The following is a 19,113-nucleotide window of genomic DNA, read 5'->3' on the forward strand; positions in this document are numbered from 1 at the left end:
CCTAAAACTTCAAGTACCACTTAACAGGCTGAAAACAAATCACATCTACATCTTCTTCCCAGGCATCCACAATGAATTTCCACCGGGATGAACCACAGACACATCAGACTCAACAATCCAAAACTGAATGAATCATCTTCCCCTAAACAGTTTCCATGTTCCTAGCTCAGTAAACAGCACCACCAGCCACTATGTCAGAAACCAGAAACACAAGCCTCTTCCTTACCTCCTCCTCCTCCTCCTTTATTCCCTCTGATCTATGCCCTCATCCCTCACAATATATCAGTTGCCAAATTCTGTTCAATTCCACATTCTAAATTTTTCCGCATCTACCCACTTCTTTTTCCCTCTCTGTCCTTGCCCTCAATCAGGTAGCCATCATCTCCTGTCTTGATAACAACCTCTGAACGGATCAACCAATATCCCGGTTTGCCTCCCTCCAACCCACTTCTCACAGTAGAGCTAGAGTTACTTTTCTCAAATACCTGGGGCAGATTATTTACCAGTCTCTTAGCCCAAGCCCACCCTTTTGTACTCTGCTTTATGATGCTGGAGCTAGAAGTCTGCAAACCCCATTTTCCAGACTCCCTTGCAACTGGTTTCTTGTTCAATTCTGCCGTTGGGAGCCACTGGCAGATCGGAAGGCAGAGGTGGGGAGAAAGAACTCTCCCGTTTTCCAGCGCCTGTCAGACCTCACAGTGGCAGCTGTTCCAGTTCCCCATGCTTTTAGCACTCTATATACTTGCCGTGGACACCCCTGGATGGTGGGAGCACCGGCCATAAGGTAATCCCTCCCCAGAGGCCCACGCAACTCCTTGGCCGTTGGCCCGTCAGCTGTATGGTGGCCCCTCTGAGTTTCTAGGTTTAGTTAACCACACCCATTCCCTTTTGCTCCTCCCACCCCCAGGGACAGCAGCCGTTTCCTGAAGTTACAAATCTCTGTGTCACCTCTGCTTCCACTAGTTATTCTTTCAGCCCTCCAATACCTTGTGTCTCCAATTCCCTACATCAGATCACCTCTATCTGAAATATCAGCCTGGCATCTATTTTCTGATTGGATCCTGGCTGATGCAGTACATGGCACCAGGACTAGTTCCCAGGAAATCAACCCTAAACGTGGGATTCTGGGACTGAGTTGCTTACCTCTTGGACCTTGAACAGTGATAACCTCATGCCTCCCAATGCACTCCCTACACAGCAGCCACTGTGATGCTTATAGAGAGTCTGCCATCACCTCAATGGCTCACCAGTGCCATCAGGAAAGTGAAACCCACTACGGCTCTCAGGGTTCTAGAGCCACTGTTTCTCTCTCTAGCTTCTCCCCTTGCCACTCCTTCCTCCTTCTCATGTTCCAGGCTTCAACCACTCTGAACCCCTTTCCATTTCAGAACCACTCTCCTCCTTCATTCCCTTCACAAAGCTGTCCCCAGCCTTATATATGGTGCCCCTCATCCTCTCTGTTCATCCAGTTAGCTCCTACTTAGCTTACATGACACCTCCAGGAATTCTTCCCAGATTTGCCTGCAGCCTAACTTCACCCATTATAGCAGTAATGATACTGCCTGTTAACTCTGTATTTACTCTGTATTCCCACAAAACCACGAATTCTGGGAAGACAGGTACTATGCTTATCTTGCTCCCAGTTTTAATCCCACATAGCAGGTTTTCAATAATAACTTGTTGAATGAGTGAACAAATCCATAAATAAGAAGGTGTAGATTAATTCCTACAAGGGAGATTTGGGAATGCTTCTTAAGGAAGGCAGGATTTTGCCCTGGGCTGCTAAACCCAATCTCCAGCACTGCAGAAATTTTACAGAAATTATTATCCTTAGTTTCCACGGACTCCCAAAATAAGTAAAAAGATTTATTTTTCTTTTAGGGGTATCCAAATTATCAAGCAGCTCGTGAAAAATAAGCTTCTTGGGAATAAAACATATCCTTGGGATTTATCCACAGGCAAACCACCTGGATAAAACTACCTTAGAAATATAGTGATTGGGACTTCCCTGGTGGCGCAGTGGTTAAGAATCCACCTGCCAATGCAGGGGACACAGGTTCGAGCCCTGGTCCGGGAAGATCCCACATGCTGCGGAGCAACTAAGCCTGTGCGCCACAACTACTGAGCCTGCGCTCTAGAGCCCGCAAGCCACAACTACTGAGCCCGCGGGCCACAACCACTGAAGCCTGTGAGCCTAGAGCCCATGCTCCACAACAAGAGAAGCCACCGCAATAAGAAGCCTGCGCACTGCAATGAACAGTAGCCCCCACTCACCACAACTAGAGAAAGCCCGCACCCAGCAACGAAAACCTAATGCAGCTAAAAAATAAACAAAGAAATTTATTTAAAAAAAAAAAAAAAGAAATACAGTGATTGAACTCTCCTGGACGTTTAATGACCCATACTTTTCCATTTTAGAAGGACTACCTGGTTTCCAACATCTGTTCTAAAGTAAAATGTGTATAAGATCCCAATACACTTTATTGCTTTCCTTTCAAAAACCTCACACACACCAGATTTCAGAACCTGCTTTAAACCAAGTATGTCATAAACCTGAACATTACTTTCAGAACTCAGTAAATGCAAAGAAAAATGTTTCAATGAGGTAAATATATTTCTATTGATCTCTCTATACAGATTTACTATATATATTGGAAATGTGTTTCCATATTTGGAACTCAGTCTTCCCCCGACCCCAAATAGTTGAAATAATAAGAGAAATGGCTAACTTTTCCTAAAGTTTTGTAACTTTATAGGTAAAAGTAACAGATCTACATGAATTTTACTTCTCCAAACTTACCTTTCACACTTTAAATTTATTTATGATGAAATAGGTCGAACATTGGCCAAAAGCTTCTAGGTTAATTTCTTGTAATGCTTCTTGGCCATTTAGTAGACTTGTTTCTGCTAAGTAAACATCATAACATTTTGCAGTTCAAAGGTTTTCATCCTCAGGAATTTGGTTAATCATTTACTTTTTTCCTTGATCTCTTCTTGGTAGCAACAATATACTTTAGCACAGATCAAAGATGGCACACGTTTCTTATTATGTTCAGCTAATTATATTAAGACTATTCTTAATATAATTAATAGAATAGTCTTCATACAACACTTAATAACGTTAAAATTGCACAGCAGCACAAAAGGAGAAATCATTCCCTAAAAGCTGTTTAGCTTTTCAAAATAGGAAGCTGTTTCCACTTTCCATCGTTACTCTACTCTCTCTTGACTTTGACAATGGGCTAGTGCTGGCCCTGCCCCCTTTCCCCTTGCCTTCCTTCCTCACAGCAAATTCCTTGGTCAACTTGCAACTGTCAGCCTAAATGGTCTTGCTACACCTGAAACTCTCAGCTTCATTTCCCTCTGTCCCATCCTGAGAAAGCCACTCAGAACAACAATCCCCAAACCACTTCTCTCGTGAGTTTCAGTTAAACCTTCATTATCTCGTTCTTGGCATCACATAGGGTTTCTTTGCTTCTCTCTTTTCAAAAAAAGGGAAGGGGGTTAGGAAAGGAAGCAGACATAGCTCTAGAGCTACCAAGACATGAATGAGTGTGAGCACACCCTTCCTGAGAATTAACAACTAAAAAAGTGAAAGTAAAAAAGTTTAGGCCCCAGTTAGGTGGAAGGGCTAACCTACACGCCAGTCGCAGTTCTGACAACTCTTACTCTTTGACCTCATCGCATTATTTGCCTCTTTGTGCCTGCTTTGGTCTCCTCAACTGTAAAATAATCATGACATTAATACCTGCCTCATGAAGTATCACGAGGATGAAATGAGATCATTTACACAAACTGTTTAGAACAGCACCCACCACGGTCACTCAAGAAGTGTTACCTCTCTTAATTTTCTTTGTATCCTAAAAAGGCCAGTCTACTCACACAAATTAAAGTGGAAAAAAATCGATAAGAAACGAGAGATATGAGAGAAGAAAAATAGCAAGAAGATGGGCCTAAAGTAGAGAAGCCCTTTAGGTATAATGAGAAAAGACACTGAACGTGGATGTACACAGAACATTAGGTAGGGGAGAAATTAGGCCAAAAGAGAGACACATCTAAAGGTGAAGGAAGCACTGTCATCCAAATAGCTCAGTGGCTCGGCTACAGAGTCTTCACACCTGAAAGGGCTCCCCTGTCCTGCTAGAGTATTCCACCAGTGCTCCCCCAGTGCCCTGGGGGGTCCCACAGAGTCCCCACAGGAGCCTCCTTGAGGATGGGGAAGGGGAAGCCTCAGCATCACTTCCCACCCATCAACTATTCTAGCTCAAATAGAACAGCTCCACTGTTACCTGTTTTATTTGCTCCCAACTTAAAGACGAGGTCCTTTGAATAAAAGTTCTATTTCTAAAGAAAGAAAGGGAAAAATAAAAGCATAAAAGGCCACTAATCTAGTCCAACACTCGCATTTAACAGATTAAGAAATGAGGCCCCGAGAAGGGACGTGACTTTATGTAAACCCATGCAGCATCTACGTTTCTTTCTCAGCCCACCTAGGAGCTGCTTGAGGGCAGCATTCACGGTTTACTCTTTCCTGTTTATATCCCAGATGGGAGCACAGTAACTCAATTAAGGTTGTTGGTTTGAATGAAAAAGTTCTTTTCTTTCAACATTGTGAAGATTTCACTCTTCTTGCTTGCATGGTTTCTGATGAGCAAGAAGCCACTGTAATTCCTATCCTTGTTCCTCCACAGGCAAGGTGTTCTTTTTCCCCTCTGGCTTCCTTCAGGATTTTCTCTGTCTTTTGTTTTCTGCAGTTTGTATAAGACATGCCTTACTGTGTGTGTGTGTGTGTGTGTGTGTGTGTGTGTGTGTGTGTGTTTGCGGGGGGGGTGGGTGGGTACTGTTATGTAATGGGAAGTATATATTTGGTCTTTGTCCCTGGTTCCTGGCACAGAACTCCTAAAACTCTTGAAATTGCCAGAGTGATAGGAGTAACAGGAGTGTCTTGTTATTCATAAAAAGCCCTTTCCAGCCATACCTGAGTTTATGCTACTAAGGTGACTCCTGTGGAACCTAAGGAAGAGAGCTTTAGGATGGGGGCTGCTTGCCACAAAGACCGAGGCATGATTAGAGGGTTGGAATTTTCAGCAGCCCTCCTTTCCTGACCTCCAGGGAGGAGAGAGGGGCTAGAGATTGAATCACCGATGGCCAGTGATTTAGTCCATCATGCCTATGTAATGAAACCTCCATAAAAACCTCTAAAAATGAAGTTTTAGAAAACTTCCAGGTTGGTGAACACACAAAGGTGCTAGGAGGGTAGCACACCCGGAGAAGGCATGGAAGCTCTGTGCCCCCACCTCCCCACACACAGCTTGCTCTGTGCATCTCTTCCATCTGAGTTGTATCCTTTATAATAAATTGGTAATAGTAAGCATAGCACGTTTCCTGAGTTCTGTGAGTTGTTTTAGCGAATGATCCAACCTCAGGGGGTTAGGGTCATGGGACCCCAGAATTTGTCATTGGCTGTGCAGAAATGTGGGTAGCCTTGAGCACCCCATCTGTGGCTGGCATCTGAAGTGGGATGCCACTTGGGAAGTGGGAAGACTTGTGGGACTGAGCCCTTACTAACTCCAAGAACTAGTGTCAGAACTGAATTGAATTGCTGGAGACCCAAGTTGGTGTCAGAGAACTGGAGAATTGGTGTGGGAAAAAAACAACAGCACGTATTTGGTGTGGGGTGTGGGGAGAACCCTCAGGTATTGGGTTGGCCAAAAAGTTCATTCAGGTTTTTCTGTAACATCTTATGGAAAAACCCGAACGAACTTTTTGGCCAACCCAATATTTATCTCAAGCTTCCTGGACATGTGGTTTGGTGTCTGTCATTAGTTTTGGAAAGTTTTCAGCCATTATCACTTCAGATATTTCTTCTGCTCCTTTCTTTTCTCCTTCTGGCATTCCAATGGCACATATGCTATGCCTTTTTATATTGTTCCACAGACTTTGTATGTTCTATTCTTTTTTTAAATTATTTTTTCTCTTCGCATTTAAGTTTGGAAAGTTTCCATTGATCTATCTTCAAGTTCACTGATTCTTTCTTTGTCAGTGTCAAGCCTACTTACAAGTCCGTCAAAGTTACTTTCCACTTTTGTTACTATGTTTTTGATTTCTAGCATTTTCTTGTAATTATTTCTCTGAGTTTCAATCTCTCTGCTTACATTACCCATCTGTTCTTGCATGTTGTCTGCTTTTTCCATTAGAGCCCTCGACATATCATAATTCATTTAATTTCCTTGTCTGATAGTTCTAACGTCTGTGTCATAAAAGCGTCTGTTTTTTGCTTATTATGTTGTCTCTCTAGACTGTGCTCTTTCTTACCTGTTGGCATGCCATGTAATTTTTTGTTGAATGTGGGGCAGGTTGTGTCAGTTGATAGGAAATGAGGTAAGTAGGCCTTTAGGGTGATGATTTTTTATTTTTCCATCATAGTGACTATAATGAAAGCAGAGGGTAGCATTATCTTCCACAATAAAGCAATAAATATTCTTGAACTTATTAATCATTATTCCCTGTTCAAACATGTACCTTCTGTTAGGTCTCTGGACTGAGCTAGTTTCTCAGGCTACCACTTGAAGCAACACCATTTAAACCACTGTGAAAGGTGGGATCACAATACCAGTCAAGGTTAGAGACAGCACTAATTTATCCACATTACAAACTAGTTGCTTTTCTTATAACCCAACATACAGTTGTGGTAAAAACATTCTCCACAACTAATTCCTTTAAGTAGATGAGACTGGACCAGTATTTTCACGCCTCTATAATGTCATTTAGGCCAGTGAATTGAGATGCAGGAAAAATTTAACTTCTTTGCTATTAATCATCACAGAGTACTTTGAGAGAAGATAATCAGCTCCATATTTTCAACATAAATGCTTACAATTTAAGTAACTTATGACAGGGAAGCCTATACAATTGAGTTCTTGTGACTTCCTAAGTTCTGTTAAAGAAACAATGGTTTCCCCATCTTCACCAAGCCAGCTGAAGTTTAGCAACAAGTAAGTCCGCACTGAAACGTTCACATTGCAGATTCTTGAATGTAAGGGTCAAACAATCAAAGATGTGAAGATGATCTTTTGCTTCACTGACTTTTGGCAAAAGGATCATAAACTGACAAAAGAAGTGAGAAGAGCAAGATCAGAGAAAAGCTCTGGCCAGCTTCTTTCAAAGTCACCTCTCAGCTGGAGAGGAAGGAAGGACCAGTGAAGAAAGACATGGAAGGTAACCCCACTGCTGCTCAAAGGAAGATATGCTGATGAAACCCCTAATTTCTTTCCTAGCCATTAGTGTCCTCAATCCTGTTAAGTCATCCTTCTGTTGTGTTACCGATATTAAAACGTGCTCTTAAGAAGGAGCATAAATCCCTGAGGGAAAGATTTCAGCTGTAATTGTATTAGGGGAAACAAGCCTAATTATGAATGTGCATGTATCTCTTTTCAGAGAATTCTCTAGAACCTTTGCTGAGTCAAGCAAGACCTAAGATACAAACCTAGTTACCAGGCAGATAAAAACTAATCTGTTGTTCTTCTATTAAGTCAAGCGGCATAGTACATATAATAACATGAGAGGACTCTTTTGCCAAGAAAAGCATAGGAATGTGCTTCAGTATCATCTACCAGACATGAGCCCTACAAGTACCTTTGGAACCAGGTCAAGACACATCCTACTACACTCATATAGCAACCATTTAGCCCATCACCTCTTTCCCTTCTCAAACCTCATGCTGGGTGACTCCTGTTATTGGCTAAGGCCAGCATCACAAAGTTAAACAAGATGAAACATCACGTGAATTGACAGCCACACAACCATAGCAGGAGTGATGTTCACCATGGAAAGAACTATTCACTGAGCATGAAACTAGCTCAAGAAGCTCTTCCCGCGTAAGAGATTTAAGTAATTAATTAATTCATCAAACATTTATTTAGCCACACATAATACATAAAGCACTGTGCTCTGCTCCGGGGTAAAGGACTAGGGAAAGAATACAAAGATAGCTGAGGTGTGGCAATCTGTGGATGAAGGTCTGACTGGATTAAGAGTCGCAGAGAAACAGCACCTGAAGTCAAATGTACCACTCAGCTCTTAATAAAATCACTAACTGGTGAAACACGTTTTTTTCCTACAGGAAACCCACTTGATTTTTTTCTTCCAGTTTTGTTGAGATGTAATTGACATATAGCACTGTATAAGTTTAAGGTGTGCAGCATAATGATTTGACTTATCACAGTAAGTTTGGTGAACATCCACCATCTCATATAGATACAAAATTAAAGAAATAGAAAAAATGCTTTTTTCTTGCGATGAGAACTCTTAGGTTCTACTCTCAACTTTCATACATAACATACAGAAGTGTTAATTATATTTATCATGTTGTACATTACAACCCTAGTATTTATTTATCCTATAACTGGAAGCTTGTACCTTTTGACAATTCCGCCTCCCCACTCCCCACCTCTGATAACCACAAATCTGATCTCTTTTTCTATGAGTATGTTTGTTTTTGAAGTATAATTGACCTACAGCACCATGTTAGTTCTTGTTACACAACATAGTGATTCAATAGTTCTGTACATTTCAAAACGATTACCGCAATATCTAGTTACCTTACAAATACATTACATAGTTACTGACTATATTCCCCACACTGTACATTTCATGCCTGTGACTCATTTATTTTGCAACCGGAAGTTTGCACCTCAGTCTCCCTCACCTATTTCTTTCCTCTTCCCACCCCCTCCCCTCTGGCAACCACCTGTTTGTTCTCTTTGACCTGAGTTTTTTGTTACCTCCAGCTGAGAGTACCATTTGAGGTGGTCTGGTCAACTAAAATATTTGTGGACGAGAGGAAAAAAAAAAGAAGATCAGGGTCAGCTAGCACTCTAGCCACTGGGGCTACAAGAAGAAGCGTAGCTATCTGTAAGTACTGAATGGTGAGTGCAGTAATAAGCACACAGCCTGAACCTATAAGCACAATAACCACACCCCCTTCCAAGAGCACTGATCCTGCCATTCAGGTAGAAACAACTGGGTCCAGTGTCCCAATGAAGTAAGAGTAAAGCCCTGAAACTGTGGTTTTTGCCTCTCTCATTTACCACACAGAGAATCAGTATTAGTAAGGGAAGGCTAGTCACTGCTGAAACAGACCTCAAAATATATTATGGCTCAAACACCTCAGAACTTTGTGTCTGGAAAAGGGGTGAATGAGGTCTTCCTCTTATTCACACTGAAATAGGGATTCAGGCTGCAAGGCTCTGCCATCTTTATCAGGGTCATTCTATTGGCTAGAACTCAGTTACCTGCCGTACTTAAGGGCAAGGGAGCTTGGAAAATGCATTCTTGCTGTGGGCTCAGGAAGAGGGAAATGTGGGTTTTGGTGACTAACCAACAGCCTCGGCCACTGTATTTTATGACTTTTCCCTCCCCTTCCAAGCTTTCCCTTGCCCTCTGTGGATATGTATGGATGTATGTCTGTACATATGTGTGGGTGTGTATATATATCACACACACATACATATATAAAACTATGTTTTATACAGTAAACTTTTGATCCCATCTGTATAATAAATGCCAGGGAGCCTCACACAAAGATGGGTGACCCTTTATTTGGAAGGAATGGGAATGACCGGATATTACGACGCAGGTGAAGCAGCTCATGAAGAAGCTTTGCTTAGCTTCCTCTGAGAGGCACCTTCAGACAAGGGGGATAAACCCTCCCATGTCCACACTTCCCTTAGGGATCTTATCAAGATCCACGCAAATAATACACTCATGAGGGGCTCATCTCCAAGCTGGCAAAATACTAGTACAGTATATGATTTCCCCTTATAAAGGGAGCAAAATGCTTGGTATTTCCTTGAGACCCTCAGTGATTCCATTTTCTGGCTAAGAATCATCGTGCCTTAGGATCAGCGCTTTCATCACCAGCACTAGCAGTTGGCTTTTTTTTCTCAGAGCAATCTTTCACAAAGAAAGCATATTTCACTTCAAATGTGCATTTTACACATTAAACGAGGGGTAGAAACAGTGCTGCCCTGGAATTTGGACACCGGGCAACTGCTAATCCACCACTCTTAGGTTAGTTACCCCATACGCACCTCCCAAAGCAGTTGACTGAAAAACCATGCCTCAGCAAAAGGACAAATCAGCATACGCTGTGGACTTTTCGTAGTCTATCTCAAATGTGAAATCACTGGCATGCAAATGATCTACTATATACAAATATACTAGACTATACACTCTGTTGGCAAGGTATAGACATGATTTATCTTGTTATTCTCCACAATGCCTTGTCTATATACCATCATTCAGTAAACATTTGCTGAATGAATACCGTCATCTGAAAAATTTGTCATCTATAAGTCCTCTGCATGTGTCCACATAAGGGCTGTCAGTCTTGGGGACTCATCCGTATGACTCATTCTGTACACAATCTTGCTAATAGGTGTGAGATACACGCCTTCCGACTGTGACAGTGACAATGCTGGCAATGACGTGACAGCATGATCAGCCACAAAACATAAAGGACTGGGCTGTTTCATGCCTGTGGGTCTACTCAGTCGCCGGAAGTAGTGCAAGACGCCAGGTCCTAATATGATTCCCTCAGCCCTATTCCTATCTCTCATCCCTGTTTTAATTTTCTCCAGAGCTCGTATCGCCATCTGACATATTTGACTTATTTGTTTGCCTTTCTCCCAACTAGAAGCTCTATAGGTACAAGGAATTATGTCCATGTTGTCTAGCACCTAGAAGAGTGCCTGGCACACCAGACGTACTCAATAAACATTTGTGGAAGGAATGGATGAAATGAAGAAGATAGTTGGATTCTTTTCTCCAAATCTGAAGAGTTTAGCCACAAAAGAAATGATCCCTGCAATACTCCAGCATGGTTAGATTCTTCTGACCTAGTGAGAACATCTCAAAAAGAGATCTCACAGACAACACATTTGTTAGGTCATAAAGCAGGGTTTCTAGAAACCCAAGTTATTATCATGCCATCTTAAAGGCCCCAAATAAACTGAGAATGGACAGAATCTCCAGGAGTGGACACACGTTGGGCAGCCTTTCACCAAACAAGGACCACATGTGCAGGCCTTGCTCCCTCTCCATTCCAGACACTTGCCCATGGAGCCAGCACCAGCACCTGAAGCATGAAACCAAATAGGAGGATGGGAAATTCCTTCAAACAGCTTCAGAAACAAATTTTCCTGAGTCTCACATGAGCAAAATGATCAGATCCTAGACCCAGCTCTACCCATGGGAAGTAGCCACAATTCATTTAAAGGAAGAAAAAATATGGTTCAAGTTCAAATTCTCAGCTTTCCAAACATGGCCATGACCTGATAAGATAAACTCCTTTAGGTTGTTAAGAAATCACTGAATGTTATTATTAATTTACCAAACTATTGTTTGAACTTTAAAATCCGCATTATATTTAATTTTTGGCATATGGGAGAACAGTGTCTATCGGGAACGATGATCCTTGTTCATTCATTCTTCTGTTGACTCTCAAATAGTAATTAAATAATACTCACAAAGTAATGGTAAAAAGACTACCAGCTTGAAAGTGTAACACAAATGATATTTTACACACCAAAATGTTTTAATACATTTTACACATCAGAAGTTTTTAGAATTTATATTCTAAAGACATTAGGATCTAACAATTCATAGAAGAAGGGCAAAGTTTCTAAATCCCAAAAAGAAGAGTTGTTCTTATACCCTCAACCTACTTTTCAAATTTTCCACTAAGACTCTATTCAAGTATATTCTGGCCAAAAGGTTTGTGTCAAGTTTTGTTTTTGTTTCGTTTTTTTCTTTTCAAGTAAGTACTACCCTGGTCAGCCCACCAGCCAGCCAATATGTATTATGTGTTAAATCCAGTGCTAGGCATGGGGAATACTGAGACTCAGATATAACTTTCACCGTGAGCTACTGCATAGATTCATCAGCAAAATACAAAGGATACACTAGATGATAGCCAAGATTGTTTCTAGCAAATTCGTTTTGTTTTGACTTCAGAACAACTTTAAACAACTATAAGACTTTTCAAGGGGCTTCCCTGGTGGTGCAGTGGTTGAGAATCCGCCTGCCAATGCAGGGAACACGGGTTCGAGCCCTGGTCTGGGAGGATCCCACATGCCGCGGAGCAACTGGGCCCGTGAGCCACAACTGCTGAGCCTGCGCGTCTGGAGCCTGTGCTCCGCAACAAGAGAGGCCGCGATAGTGAGAGGCCCGCGCACCGCGATGAAGAGTGGCCCCCACTTGCCGCAACTAGAGAAAGCCCTCGCACAGAAACGAAGACCCAACACAGCCATAAATAAATAAATAAACCCAAAGTTTAAAAAAAAAAAAAAAAAAGACTTTTCAAGACATCGAGTTAAGGCAGGCAACAATGAAAAAGTGAAATTTCTAACTTAGGGGTTTGGGATTAGCAGATACAAACTATTATATATAAAATAGATAAACAACAAGGTCCTACTGTATAGCACAGGGAACTATATTCAATAGCCTGTAATAAATCATAATGGAAAAGAATATGAAAAAAAATATATATATATATAACTGAATCACTTTGCTGTACAGCAGAAAATCAACTACACTTCAATAAAAAAATGTTTTTAGAAAGTGAAATTTCAAAATCGTTCAGTAAGTAGAGAAATCTTTTTTTTTTTTTTGGTCCACCACGTGCTTGCAGGATCTCAGTTCCCCGACCAGGGATTGAACCCAGGCCGTGGCAGTGAAAGCCTGGAATCCAAACCACTAAGCCACTAGGGAACTCCCAGTAGAGAATTCTCCATCACTGGGTTTAATACTTGATGTTCTAAAACTTAAACATACACGTATCTTATTTCCTAGAGACTTTTTTCCTCTTAATCTCATTTGCAGATCACTTGAGTTCTTTGCTTTTCCATTTTCCTACTTGCTTCTCAAAGCAACAGAGAGAAAAATTACACAAATGATACAAAACTATGCAATAAAAAAATTAAACCACACTTTTCCCCAGACCTAAGTCCACGAATTTCATGTTCCACATATCATGGAGCATAATCAAAAGCTCTCCCCGCTCAGTGAAACAGAAACCCAACAAGCCCAATCTCACTCCCTAAGGAACATGGCATGGCCACAGTGTCACATACTCTTTGAGAACTCACTCCAACTTGGTGTTGACCCTCAACTAAACAGAGCAGCTTTTCCAGTCCCACTGGTTTCTGTTACTGGGCTCCAAAGCACCCACATATAGACTCTTCATGCAAAAATGACATCACACACAAAAAACTTGCATTTAGTACCAAATCAAAATACCACACATTTGAACATCACATGATCCTAAATTTAAGCAACAGTGACTGCCACTGTATGTTACAAATTACTCAATGCCACTACTTATCTTTTCTTGAAAGAGTAAAAGCACTCCCCAGAGAGAAATGCTGTTCTAATAGGCTATCCCCACTTTTCACACCAGTCCAGCTTCACCTCAAGGGTACAGAACACAACTGTTCCCAAGACTGGCTCACTGAGCTTTGGGGGAACAGGCAAGAGGTCTTCAGAGTTGCAAAAGCACACTGGGAGAGCCTAAAATAGCTTCCTTTTCCTCGTGGGAATCATCAGTATAATTGATCCCACCTCCAAATGCACTCCTGTAATTCTGAGTTCTCACCATTAGAGATTTTTAGCCAAGGCAGTCGTCACAAAGAGTTGTTACTTTTTGGCTCACTTTATGATGGATATTCTCCCTTAGACTTGGAATGAGATTTATGGACTACTCTAAAGTTGCCTGGAATTAGACACACAGCAAGAACAAAAATAATCTGGCCCTCATTTTCACCTCAATAAAATGATTCTCCAGTAAACCTGTTCAGGCAATTAAAATCAATTTCAATTTCCACTTCCTAAGCTTTTCTATTCTTCCTTAAGAGAAAGAAGGGCATTAAGTAAACAAAACCTGAATTTTAAATCTGACTTCAAATTGCCTGGGGCTAATTCATACTTAAGTAAATAAGTGTGGCATAAACTAATAAATATCTCATATATATGTAAAACATGTTTTTACAAAGCATTCACCTACCTTTAACTCAGCCTTTTCGTTAGGACTGCACTTCATGGAAAACTCCACACACACAGCACCTTTCCTCCTAGAACTTCAAGGTCCTTATGAAGGAACAGAACTTTCTAAACAGGAAACCAAAGTGTAGTAAGGAGGGGCCATTTTCCTCAGTGACACCAGAACCCAAAATTCCTGACATTCCCCAGCCATAAGTTCAAGGCTTGCTACATCATAAACCACATGCTGTGGTTCAGTGAGCATATGGAGAAAGGACTGTTCAGTGAATTGAACACGAAATTTAAAAAAAAAATTTTTTTTTTGCAATTTGGTCAAAGTGGCAAATATGGAAGAAAATAAAATTCTGACATGACCCATGGTAGTGCCCATCCCTATGAAACACTACCTTTACTCTGACTCGCACGTATTCTAAAACTACCTTCAGCAACATCAATGAATGACTTGCTAGAAAAGCCCAGGCACCTGACTTTACAAATCCATAAATCTAAGTGCAACCAGTCACCTAGAACAGATATTTAAATCATTTTGCTATGATATTTAATGTCGAGAAAAATCACAAGCAAGGCTCCAGTGGAAAATGAGTTTGCTCATAAAGAAAAAAACATATTTAGTATTCAAAATCTACTTTCCAACAAAGAAATCTGCATTTTACTGAGAGTCCTGAAACTCTGGACAAATTCTTTGCCTCACTCCCCACGTGAACCACAAAGTAATGATGAAGCACCTGAACAGGGATGTGAGCTCTGAGCCAAGCTTCCTCTATGATGACACTTTTCCAGATGGCACCTGAGGCTGTCAGGTGTTTCTTACTTTGGCAAATACTCAAGGACGTTACGTAAGGCTGATCGTCTCCGGTACATACACTAGCTTCAGAAAGCCGTTTTGAAGGCTTACTTCCTTTTCTTATGATGGAAGCTCTCCTGTGTGGCTGGGAAATAAGAGTCAATGTTGTTCATTATCCAAAAGAAGCTGCAGTTACTGGGAATGGCAAACAAAGGACAAGTTACTGAGTTCAGCTCAACACAGTGAGACAAAATAAAGATTCCCCCAAGGACCTAGAACTGCAAAATCCAGTGGTTTTAAGCAGCCATCTTTTAGAGGTTTGTATACTATTCAGCGATGGAAAAATTGTTTTATTTATTTATTTATAATTTGATTGAAGTATAGTTGATTTACAATGTTGTTAATTTCTCTGTACAGAAAAGTGATTCATTTAAACAAATATATATTCTTTTTCGTATTCTTTTCCATTATGGTTTATCACAGGATATTGAATATAGTTCTCTGTGCTATACAGTAGGACCTTGTTGTTTACCCATTTTATATATAATAGTTTGCATCTGCTAATCCCAAACTAGTGATGGAAAAATTAGTGTCCCAGGCTTAAGGCACCATTATCTGAAAACTGCAGGATGCTTTCTTGCAGGATTTGATTCAACGAACTACAAGATGAAAAAAAGGTATTTCTAAGCTACATGGTCAAGCAATCAATCGGTACCTGGGTTCAGAAATTAGTGGGAAATGCATGAGCCATTATTTTTTTTTTAATTAATTAATTTATTTATTTATATTTTTGGCTGTGTTGGGTCTTCGTTGCTGTGCGCGGACTTTCTCTAGTTGCCGTGAGCAGGGGCTACTCTTCGTTGCGATGTGTGGGCTTCTCATTGTTGTGGCTTCTCTTACTGTGGAGCACAGGCTCTAGGCGTGCAGGCTTCAGTAGTTGTGGCACGTGGGCTCAGTAGTTGTGGCACGCGGGCTCTAGAGCACAGGCTCAGTAGTTGCGGCGCACGGGCTTAGTTGCTCCGTGGCTTGTGGGATCTTCCCCGACCAGGGCTCAAACCCGTGTCCCTTGCATTGGCAGGCAGATTCTTAACCACTGTGCCACCAGGGAAGCCCGCATGAGCCATTATTGAATTCCACGGGCTAAGCAGGCTTTTTGCCAGATGACTGAAATCTTTAAAAGTTGCCATGCTAATGAGTTACTACTGCATTCTGAATTTCCTTACTGTGACCAGAAAAACAACATATTCAGTGTATGGTTTTACATTATATCATGGAGCTATAGCAACCACTCATCCTGCCTCTACATCTGTTTTTCCCTTTTCGACAGCCATTCCATTGGAGAAAAAGAACTGCTAATTTTGCTTGGTGGCCTCTAAAATGTACGTGTCTGGCATTTTGGGCAGTGTTTACAATTTCTAAGCTTTAATTAATCATAAATTTTGGACATCAGTGATTGTTTTACAGGGAAAAAAACTACTGCATAAACATCTAGATTCAAATTCTGGTTTTGCTATTTATTAGCTTTGAGATTTGAAGCAGATCACTCACACATAATAAAAGAGTTGACAAAAAAGGGAGCTGATTTACAAGGTCACCAGTGATTCCATGTACATGGCAAGAAATGTTAAAAAATGAGCCTAGAGCAGCAGTTCAAGTTTTTTGGTCTTAGGACCCCTTTACATTCTTAGAGATTATTGAAGACTCCAAAGAGCTTACTTTAGAAAATTCTAGAAAACAAGAATATACACACATTCCAAGAGCCAACATGTAGCCTCTAGAAAACTCCACTAAACACATAAGAAAATAAAAGTAAAAGAGGTAAACAATGTCTTAGTACCATAATGAAAACTGTTTTGACTTCACAGACCCCTTCAAAGGGTCTTGGGAACCCTCAGGCATCCTCAGATTATACTTTGAGAACCACTGGCCTCGAATATCTTAACATACAGAAAGCAGAGAAGCTGTCAAAGACCACTAGAATCATATCAAGAGGATCCAGGAGCCAGCACAAAGGGACCCCCACTGGCCAAAGACGGGACAATTTTAGTGTCAAGAATAAATGCAATGGATTAAAACACCAATATTTTTTAATTCATGAATTCTTCATGAATCACATACCTCTCTCACTCTCTCTCAATGGCTACCTTTTGAGGACATTACTAATTAGCTGGCTAATGGAGCCAACAACAGTTGACCCTTGAACAACATGGGTTTGAACTGTGCAGATCCACTTATATGTGGGTTTCTTTCAGTAGTAAATACTACAGTGCAACACAATCTGCTGTTGGTTGAACCCACCAATGGGGAGGGCCGGACTATAAGTTATATGTAAATTTTCAGCTTCATGAAGGGTCAGCACCCCAACCCCCATGTTGTTCAAGGGTCAACCGTAATTACTTTAAAAACTGGTAAATAAAGAGAAAGAATCAGGCATATTTCCTGCCTTTCCTACATAAATTTTACCCAGGAGAACCAAGTAGCTGCTTAGCAGAAGTTTCTCTTTATTCAAGTATTCCAGCTAATAAATGAAGAAATGATGGAAATGAAGATTTTGAAACCCCTAATGAATTGATTAGGCAGCAAGGATCAGCATTAACTGTTCACATCTCTCTCTCTTTCTCTCCTTCTCTGTCTCTGTCTCTCTCTGCCTCTCTCTCTCTCTCTCTCTCTCTCTCTCTCTCACACACACACACACACACACACACACACACACACAGGGAACTGGTGTTAAATGCCTCCTGATGAGTATTCTTGACAAAAAATGGAAATAGAATTTGACCCAGCCTCTAGATGTGACTACCAATTCCCAAGAAATTTGGTGGCTAAAGGAATACGTTAAACACAGGAACACTTAACATTTAACTCTGTGGGATGTTATTGGCAAAATCCAGCCAATAGACGAGAATAAATGGTCTGGTTTGGCGAAAAATAAATTGCAAGGAAAAGACAGTGAAGGGTGAACCTACAGACTAAAAGGTACTGAAGAGGCATGTCAATCAATTGCAATGTCTGGGCCTTATTTGGATCCTGATACAAACAAACCAAAAAAAAAAAATGAAGAAAACAGATAAATCTCAGCGCTGACTAGATATTTCATATTTGATTATATTACAGAAGTTCTTAAAGTATGATAATAATATTACAGTATTAAAAGAAAAGAAAGAGTCCTTGTCTTTCAGAGATGTGTATAGAAATACTTACTAGTGAAATAATAGGATGTTAGGGATTTGCTTCAGAATAGTCCAGGGTGTGGGAAAAGAGGTTGGGATCTAAATGAAGAAAGATGGCTATAAATTGACCATTGTTGAAGCTGGGAGAAAGGCACACAGGGTCCATTGTAATGTTCTATTTCTGTATATGTTTGAAATTTTCCACTCCAAAAAAACAGAAGTGGCCATGAAAACATCTGCTTGTCTTCTCCAGCGATTCTGTGAGCTGGGAAGGCAGGTCCTCTCTGCCGCCCAGCACTCAGCAGCATGGAGCACACAGCATGTTTTTGAGGCACCCCATGACCGAGGCTGCCAGCTGACCTGTGACAGGGTAGGTTCAGCAAAGAAGCCCTGAATCCGCTGTCTCTGACCCTGAGACATCTTTCCAACAGAGCAGGAAACAACACTGCATTTAGAGTATGATCCTAACCAAGAAACAAACGAAAACTCAACACAGAGAAAGGTGTAAAAACTCTTCACAGATAAAGAACACACATGAAAACAGTAAGTTTAAGTTTTTTGTTGCTGTTGTTTATTCTCCCAGGTATAGGGACTACGAGAATTTGCTTTTCTTTGCATCTATTTCTCTGAATTTCCCAAATTTTCTGCAATTACTGTATTAAATGTGGGAAGAAACCTAATAAACTATTTTTAAATCATCTATAATACCAAAACTCTATAGACAGTTCTTTTTAAATAGTAAGAATATTTTATTTGTTATATTTCTGTGAACCTTTCCATGGCTCAGATAAAGGAAGAACATTATAATCATGAAGAAAATATTAAAAACTATCATTGAGGGATTTTTAATTCAATTATGAAAGCAACAGAAAAACACCCTTTTTATATTTGGGAAAGGGGAGATAGTCTTCATTATCTTTTCCTCTCTAAAATAAAGGAGAGATGCTATTTTTAAAAAAACCCCGTCTGGACAACCTAGCCCAAGAAAATCTCTTGAGATTCGTCTAAAACCTCAGTTTCAGCACAGGATGCTGGGGACAAACAGGGGTGTCTGGGACCTAATGAAAGGCCTTCTGTCCAGATACTGGACATGTCTGGAGA

General features: G+C 40.8%; 1 protein-coding gene across 3 annotated transcripts in view; it reads right to left on the reverse strand.

The window, feature by feature from the left end:
* The window catches only part of STXBP6 (syntaxin binding protein 6), a 265,716-nt gene that overhangs the window by 216,811 nt on the left and 29,792 nt on the right, over nucleotides 1-19,113 (reverse strand). The window contains exon 1 of one of the 3 annotated variants that reach the window (XM_061180734.1): nucleotides 14,063-14,140. The exons of the other annotated variants lie outside the window; for them this stretch is intronic. The gene's annotated coding sequence lies outside the window, so the exon portion shown is untranslated. Of the gene's footprint in view, nucleotides 1-14,062; nucleotides 14,141-19,113 lie in introns of those variants that run through there. 3 annotated transcript variants of the gene reach the window in all.

Source organism: Eubalaena glacialis, chromosome 2, assembly GCF_028564815.1.
Source record: "Eubalaena glacialis isolate mEubGla1 chromosome 2, mEubGla1.1.hap2.+ XY, whole genome shotgun sequence".
Classification (NCBI taxonomy): domain Eukaryota; kingdom Metazoa; phylum Chordata; class Mammalia; order Artiodactyla; family Balaenidae; genus Eubalaena; species Eubalaena glacialis.